Source organism: Triticum urartu, chromosome 3, assembly GCF_003073215.2.
Source record: "Triticum urartu cultivar G1812 chromosome 3, Tu2.1, whole genome shotgun sequence".
Lineage (NCBI taxonomy): Eukaryota > Viridiplantae > Streptophyta > Magnoliopsida > Poales > Poaceae > Triticum > Triticum urartu.
The window spans coordinates 11064643-11073475 of record NC_053024.1 but is presented as its reverse complement, the minus strand read 5'-3'; positions in this window follow the sequence as shown (position 1 = coordinate 11073475).

Genomic DNA, 8833 nt, shown 5'->3' with positions numbered 1-8833 from the left:
GATGATTAAATAGTGGTAATTAGACGACTACGATGATTTTTAGCTAGCTAGAGTTTATTTATTTATTAATATGCGATGATGATGATGATGATGACGACTACAACTCATTATAACGTAAAACAATCCTAAATTAAATTGATAACACAAATTTAATTGAAAAATACAAAATAAAACAAAAACCCACAACCATTTAGTACCGGTTGGTGTTACCAACCGGTACTAAAGGGCTCCCGGCCCCCGGAGCTGGCTCGTGCCACGTGGTTCCCCTTTAGCACCGGTTCGTGCTGAACCGGTACTAAAGGGGGGGGGCCTTTAGTGCCGAAACGTTAGTGCCGGTTCCATAACCGGCACTAAAGGCCCTTACAAACCGGTGCTAATGGCCTGTTTTCTACTAGTGCTAGGAGGTGCCTTCCCCTTTTAGGACTCTTCCTTTCCCTCTTCTCTTGGCGCATGGGCCTCTTGGGGCTGGTGCCCTTGGCCCATATAGGCCAAGGCGCACCCCCTACAGCCCATGTGCCCCCCCGGGGCAGGTGGCCCCACCCGGTGGACCCTCGGGACCCTTCCGGTGGTCCCGGTACAATATCGGTGACCCCGAAACTTGTCCCGATGGCCGAAATAGCACTTCCTATATATAATTCTTTACCTCCGGACCATTCCGGAACTCCTCGTGACGTCCGGGATCTCATCCGGGACTCCGAACAACTTTCGGGTTACCGCATACTAATATATCTATAACCCTAGCGTCACCGAACCTTAAGTGTGTAGACCCTACGGGTTCGGGAGACATGCAGACATGACCGAGATGACTCTTCGGTCAATAACCAACAGCGGGATCTGGATACCCATGTTGGCTCCCACATGTTCCACGATGATCTCATCGGATGAACCACGATGTCAAGGACTTAATCAATCCCGTATACAATTCCCTTTGTCTAGCGGTACGATACTTGCCCGAGATTCGATCGTCGGTATCCCGATACCTTGTTCAATCTCGTTACCGGCAAGTCTCTTTACTCGTTCCGTAACACATCATCCCGTGATCAACTCCTTGATCACATTGTGCACATTATGATGATGTCCTACCGAGTGGGCCCAGAGATACCTCTCCGTCACACGGAGTGACAAATCCCAGTCTCGATTCGTGCCAACCCAACAGACACTTTCGGAGATACCCGTAGTGCACCTTTATAGTCACCTAGTTACGTTGTGACGTTTGGCACACCCAAAGCACTCCTACGGTATCCGGGAGTTGCACAATCTCATGGTCTAAGGAAATGATACTTGACATTAGAAAAGCTTTAGCATACGAACTACATGATCTTGTGCTAGGCTTAGGATTGGGTCTTGTCCATCACATCATTCTCCTAATGATGTGATCCCGTTATCAATGACATCCAATGTCCATGGTCAGGAAACCGTAACCATCTATTGATCAACGAGCTAGTCAACTAGAGGCTTACTAGGGACATGGTGTTGTCTATGTATCCACACATGTATCTGAGTTTCCTATCAATACAATTCTAGCATGGATAATAAACGATTATCATGAACAAGGAAATATAATAATAACTAATTTATTATTGCCTCTAGGGCATATTTCCAACAGTTCTACCTCCTCGGCCGCATGTTCTAGTGTGGCTGCGAGTTCATAGCTTTCACCACCCATAACATCTTCACGGACTACGACAACATCTTCCCCACCGACGAGCGCATGCACACTCTCCCGTACCCCATCAACAACACTGCGGAGGAGCAGTGAAGGGCGCCCGGAGGAGGAGCAAGGAGGAGCCTGGTGGAGAAGCGGCGGCCATCTATCTATCTATCCATCTATCTTTTTTAGCTAAAAAATCTGTCAATCTATATTTGTCTTGGTGTTATTTAAGTTGTAAGCGTACTATTAATTCATGTTGTGGGCTTTGGTTGGCCCAAATTATCTATATTTATTATACAAAGTTTTACATTGGTTGGGCTTTTATGGAACCATTTTAATCTCTGGCATTTTAGTCATAGGAAAAAATTGTCTCAAAAAAGTCATAGGAAGAAAACAATCACGCACCGCCCCTCTCATCCAATGCAGAACCGCCGCCGCCATCGTCCTTCCCCTCACCCATCGCCATTACAACCGTGACATCTCCTCCCTATCCTTCTCCTCCTCCTCGCGACCGCAACTTTGCTCGTCGCCTCTTCCACATCCCACGCCCTTCTTCCATCCACGCAAGAACCTCGATGGAGGAGCAGATCGCCGGCGGCGAGAACGCCGACTTCGTGGAGATCGCCGGCGGCGACCAGGTAAAGATGGCCATGTTGATGGAGATCCGTTCTTGGTTTAACAACATAAGGCAGTTGAACTGGACGGCAAGGGCCACTTTGAGGAAAATGACATCCAGGGAGAAGAAAAAGCTTTTCCCCCGCCCGCACAACCGAGGCACGACATCGAGATCCTCTTTTGAGCGATGGAGTAGGCCAATTCGTCCAGCTCGTGGGACAGGCGCAGGTGGTGGGCGCTCAGATCCAGGGTAAAGCATCCACTAGATCAGGAACCCACGGTGCACGAGGTGCCGTTGCAGATTGTGGAGCCTCCAACCGAGTCGGAGATGACTCAGAAGCGGAAGAGGAGGAGGACAGTGGTTGCGACATCGCTTCCCCGCCGTTCTCCACGCTTCCCTCGCCGCTCCCCTCGTTTGAAAGGTGGCGGTACCGTTGTTTAGAGTAAGCTTCCCCACTCCTAATCTTCCTACTTCTCGTGCTTACAGTTGTGGTGGTAGTGATTGAGTACATGCTTTTGGGGGCTAGATTATGATGTATATGAACCCTAGGCTAAATTTGTACTGTTGTAGTGGTAGTATTTGATGTTCACCTGCACTTCTACTCCAAAAATTTGTTATGTGTCTTTCTATTATTAAGTGCTTGATACTATATTTGAACCTTTTTTTGAGTTGTTGATCACTTTTGGGTAGAGCTACCAGCTCTTATGGAGATGCTCATGTTGTATGTCTTGTTCTCCATGATTTGTACTAGCATTCTGTGCAATTAGATGCCATGACAAGCCATGTAGCATATTTATTTATTGCCTCCAACATGCCATCATTTTACTCTGTGATCTCAGCAAGTATAAATCTGTCAGCTATAAAACTTTGCGAATTTGCTGGATGGTTCCCACTAAACTATAAACCCCCCTTTTGTTTTCAAAGTAAGCCACTGACATCCGGGTCCCACGGCAGTCACACTTACACAAATGCTCCCAGTCATGCGGCCCCTGGCCCACTGGTCATCCTCGATGACTAGCCAACCTCAGTGTGCCTCTACCAATAACAGCAACCCTTTCTGTTATAAAACTACGCAACTTTGCTTGAAGGTTGCCACTAAAAATATAACTTCTATGGCCATGCTTCCTAAAATTTATTTGCATTATGTTGTCAATACTTTCATGCCATGCCTTTTGTTGCTATGACAAGTTTATGTTGCATGGTAAAATCTTTCTCTAAAGTGGCCATGTTAATATAATTGTTTGATGTTAAAAGTAAGTTGCACTTGTGAGCTTTGTTTTGTTTGCTTGTTGTAACCATCATGTCAACACTGTTTGTCATTATAACTATTTCAGCATAACTGCAATTTTCACTAAGTCCTAACCTGTAATAGCAACTTTGCCATTCGTGTTTCGCAGGAAAAAAAACTGGAGTTCACAAGGCTGGAGACCTGGAGTTGTGAGGCTAGCAGGCTGATGGCGCTGCTGCTGGCTGATCCTTCTTCTTCCAGCTTTTGTTCCTCCTTTTCTCTCTACTCGTTGGATTCCTGGGCTACATCCATATGTGTTGTTAATGTATTAAGTTGATCCTTTGAATTTATTGTATTAGATTTAATGTGGAAGTACCTTAATCTCTATGAAAGAGATGTTGGTTCTATGACTGATAATTTCTAGGAGCATGCTTAAATTCAATATTTAGGGATTTTTTTGAATTGTTTGGATTGCTTACCACATGTGTCACATGGTCAATATTTAGGGATTATTAACATATGAAAACAACAATTCAATCGCCTATGTAAATGTGTACAACATAATTTTCAAGATAAATTGAAACATGACAGGTGCACATGCAATTTGCCAATAGGTCCAGTTGTAGTAGAAAAAGACAGCATGTGCACGTATCCAACCGTGCCTCCTACGATTTTGTTCCATGCTTTTGTCGCCACATGTCTTTGGAAGTAAAAAAAATATAAGGTGATTTTCTCATAATAAACCGTTTTGTAGAGAAATTTGCAACCAACCAAAAATATCTATTGCGTGCAACTTGGCCCCCGTGGGGAGATTGGATCGACTCCTAGATTATAGGGTGAGGCCATCGTGATCGTGAGAGAAGAATTCTTTTTTTCGAGGGAAGGTAGGAATTTGTGTGGTTACAAAATGGACCTTATTGTAATTAAGGAAATTATTATTTAACAGAAACCATGCTATTTTCAAGCCATTATAAAAATAACTAAATTGTTTTGGCAAAAAAAGTGGATTATGGGTTAGTTCGTTTTGTGGACACGTACATGTAGTGGTGCATGCTGTGGGCCCAGGTGGCTCTAGGTGCATGCAGTGTATCATGCTGGCTAGGGGTGCACAAGGTAGTAACCTGGTGAATCGGGGTGAAAGTCTTGTGCTAATTCTATTTTGTGGTGTGCGACATATGAGTCTACCCGGGGGGAATGCTTGGCTTGCGGGCCGGTGTAAGTAGTGTGGATCTACTGCGTAAGTGGTGCGCCACGTGAGTCTAGACGGCGGGGGTGCATGGTTTGGATCTAGCTACCTTGAGGTAACGCATCCGGTTTGCGCACTGAGTGCAGGCCCATTCCTCCGTTTTCATTAGTGCTTTCTCTCGGGTCAACGGAGAACAATCCAAACGCGCATGCTAGGTCCCGGCCTTTCTTGAGTCCCGCGTGCCGTATTCGGGACAGTTGCCGCATTTCTAGGGTAGTATCATCGGGAATTCACGATCTATACCGCGGCCACATGAAATCATAGCAGGGAATGGGGTAACAATCACATGCTAAGCTCTTTGGTCCATATATATGGGCCATGTGCCACCAAAGAGAAGGGCAGCCTCGGCGCCATTGTCCATTGAGAGGAAACGAGTCTGGCCTATGAACGGTGTGCGGGGCCTGCCCCTTCATCTGCTTCAGAACTCCATGCCGCAAGATGTGGACCCTAGCAACCAAGGCTCGTACCGTGCGCCGCACGTCAACTGGACCCACACCATGCATGCACGCGTGGCCAAGTAGACGCTCACCGGTCAACCTTAACAATGTACACAAGACGCATGCGCACTCATTAGCCATCTAGCCCCCAGCCATGCACACCCAGCCAGCTTCACTCAAACCGTGCACCGTTTGCCAGGTTCACCCACACCATCCATCCATTATTGACCCCACCTTGGTTCGTTGGACCTCCGACATGAGTCCCTTCCCTCGGCATGCCAGGTATGTCAAAGCAACACGCGACTACACATATTGCACACCGAGATACGATGTCATTCGCTAGTGCCAGCAAACCTGTGCACCTGAGCATCTCTACCCTTGGTGGACACTAGCGCATGGTTAGGATCGAGAAGCCTAGCGGCACATGATGTCGGCCCGATTGGTTGGGGGTGCATGACATGGGTCCTGATGAAACGCATGGCATCGCATGGATCCACATTCCCCTGCCCAATACCAGACAACGGGCATATACAAGACGAATCCAAGCGGTCGCTGATGAAGCTTGGAAGCCATGTGTTATGTGCATGCTGAATTTCAATATTTAGGAATTATTAACATACGAAAACAATAATTCAAGCATCTATGTAAAGGTGTACAACATAATTTTCAGTAAAAAATGAAACATGACACGTGCATATGCAACTTGCCAACAAGTGCACTTGTAGTACAAAAAGACAACATGTGCACGTATCCCACCATGCCTTCTACAATTTCGGTTCCATGTTTTTTCGCCACATATCTTTGGAAGGAAAAACAAAAGAATGTGATTTTCCCATAAAAAACCGTGATGGCGAGATGGTTGAAACCAACCAAGATAGATAGTGCGTGGAAGTTGTCCCCCGTGGGGAGATTGAATCGACCACTCCTAGATTATAGGGCGAGGCCACCATGAACGTGATCGTGAGAGGGTGAAGAAGGATTCGTTTTTTCGAGGGAAAGGAAGTAATTTTGTGGGTTTACAAAAAGGAATGCACCCCTTTTTGAGCGACAAAAAATGCACGTTATAATGTGTAATTAATGAAATTATAATTTAACAGAAACCTTGCTATTTTCAAGCAATTTAAAAACAACTTACTTGTTTTGGCAAAAAAATGTTGATAATGCGATAGTCCATTTTTTGGACACTTACGTGTAGTGGTGCATGTTGTGGAAATCGGGGTGGAAGTCTTGTGCTAAGCTATTTTGCGGGGTGCGGCATATGAGTCCACACGGGGAATGGTTGGCTTGGGGGCCGGCATAAGTGATGTGGGTCTAGTGTCTAAGTGGTGCACCACGTGGGTCTAGACAGCGGGGGTGCATGGTTTGGATCTAGCTACCTTGAGGTAACGTGTCTGGTTTGCGCAATGAATGCGGGACCGTTCCTCCATTTTCGTCGATGCTCTCACTCGGGTCAACGGAGAACTATCCAAAAGTGCATGCAAGGTCCCGGCCTTTCTCGGAGCCCGCGCTTGCCATATTCGGGACATTTGCCGCATTTCTAGGGTAGTATCCTGGATCTATACCGCGGCCACATGAAATCATAGCAGGGATTGGGGGTGACAGTTCCATGCTAAGCTCTGGTCCATATATGTGCCATGTGCGACCAATGGGCAGGGCCGCCTCAGAGCCATTGTTAAGGGCAAAAAATGCCGGGTCTCGTCTGCCGCCGCTATAATCCGTGCAAATTCATGAGGGATCCAAATTTCTTGGGACCTTTCACGGTGTGGGTGTGGTCGAACATCGAGAGCGGCACGCATAAGACTTCACATAGGTTGTGTGTAAACAAGACAAAAACGCATCCCGGAGCTAGCCATCGAGAGGGAACAAGTCCTGCTTGTGGACGAAGACCGGGGCCCGCCCCTTCATCTGCTTCAGAACTCTGTGCCGCAAGTTGTGGTCCCTACCCACCAAGGCACATCCCGTGCGCCGAACAAAAATTGGACCCACACCATGCATGCACGCATGGCCATGTAGACAACCAGCATTCAACCTTGACAATGTACAGACGACGCATGCGCACTCATTAGCCATCTAGCCCCCCAGCCATGCAAACCTAGCCACCTAAACTCAAACCATGCACCGTTAGCCAGGTTGACCCGCACCATACATCCAGCATTGACTCCACCACGGTTCGTTGGACCTTCGATGAGTCCCTTCGGCATGCCAGGCACGCCAAAGAGACATGCGGCTACACATATTGCACACCGAGATCTGACGTCATTCACTAGTGCTAGCAAACCTGTCCACATGAGCATCTCTGCGCATGGTGGACACTAGCTCGTTGTTTGGATCGAGAAGGCTAGCGGCGCATGTTTTGGCCTGGTTGGCTCGGGATGCATGATATGGGTCCAAACGAAACACATGGCATCGCGTGGATCAACATTCCCCTCCTCGGTACCGGACATCGGATATATGGCGGACGAATCCGCGCGGTTGCTGACGAAGTTTTGTCACATCCATTTGCCATTCCATTGTTTGTAAAGTTTTACAACATATTTTAGGACAAATATAAATCATGACACGTGCAGATGAAACAAGCCTACAAATTCAGTTGTCCCACTATATGACTTTGTTTTGTGTAATGAGGGAGCAGTTGCATTACACAATTTTTTGAAGGGAACTTGCATTACTCCTAAATCATGGTTGTGCACGATTGGGCTATTCATTTTAGTGAGAAGTGAGAAGTTACGTTTTGACGTGGCAAGACGTGGTGGTGTGAACAACGCACGGGGAGGTGTGAACGTGGCAACAACTCCTTTTGACTGCCCAGGACTAAATCAGCGGCTCCGCTTCCCCATGGCACGCTCCGGTTCCCCATTAGCATTTATCTCATCACCGCCCCCTCTTCCCGCCCTCTTCCCCATCGACAAATACGAGGGTTTTCTCCTCCCACGCCTCACCACTCGCCTGCCCACCCGGCGCTGCTCCCTTCCCGCCGCTGCTCCCTTCCCGCTGCTGCACCTCCGCCGTCGAGATGCCCAAGCACACCATGGGAGGGAGGCCGACGCCGGGGCCGACACCATGGCGCACGAAGCATCCAAGCACGGTGCGAAGCTGCACATGGAGAAACCCCTCCCCGCCGGCGAGGGGTCCAGCCGGCAGCAGGGCGGCCGTGACATCGTCGACCACGTCCAGGCTCCGGTGCAGGTGTCACCTACGCCGGAGCAGGTGACTCCTCTGCCATGCCATCTGCCTCCTCTGCCACGCCATATGCCTCCTCTGCCGCAGCCCGTGGTCAATGTCGACGGAGACGACGACAAAGAAGAGGTGAGTCCTATTTTAGGAAATATCCTAGGTTTCCTTGTTCAGTCCCTTATCAATTTTTGGGCATGGCTAGGGTTTTTGTTTTTCTTCCATCTATGAAATCCGTACCTAGATTCATTAGATCCGGTGGGTTTCAAGGGCGGATCCACATGGGTGCATGGGTGTGGGGGTCGGCTCCACATTGTATAGGTTATCTTGTTTTTAAGATCTACCAACCACTCCGATCCATGGCTCTCGTGCATCCAAAATGTGTTGATGCCAAATTTTAAGATAGATCTACCAACCACCTGAAATTTCTTATATATGGTTCTTTTATTGCTAAATGGACTAAAAGTGGTGTAGTTTATGCACT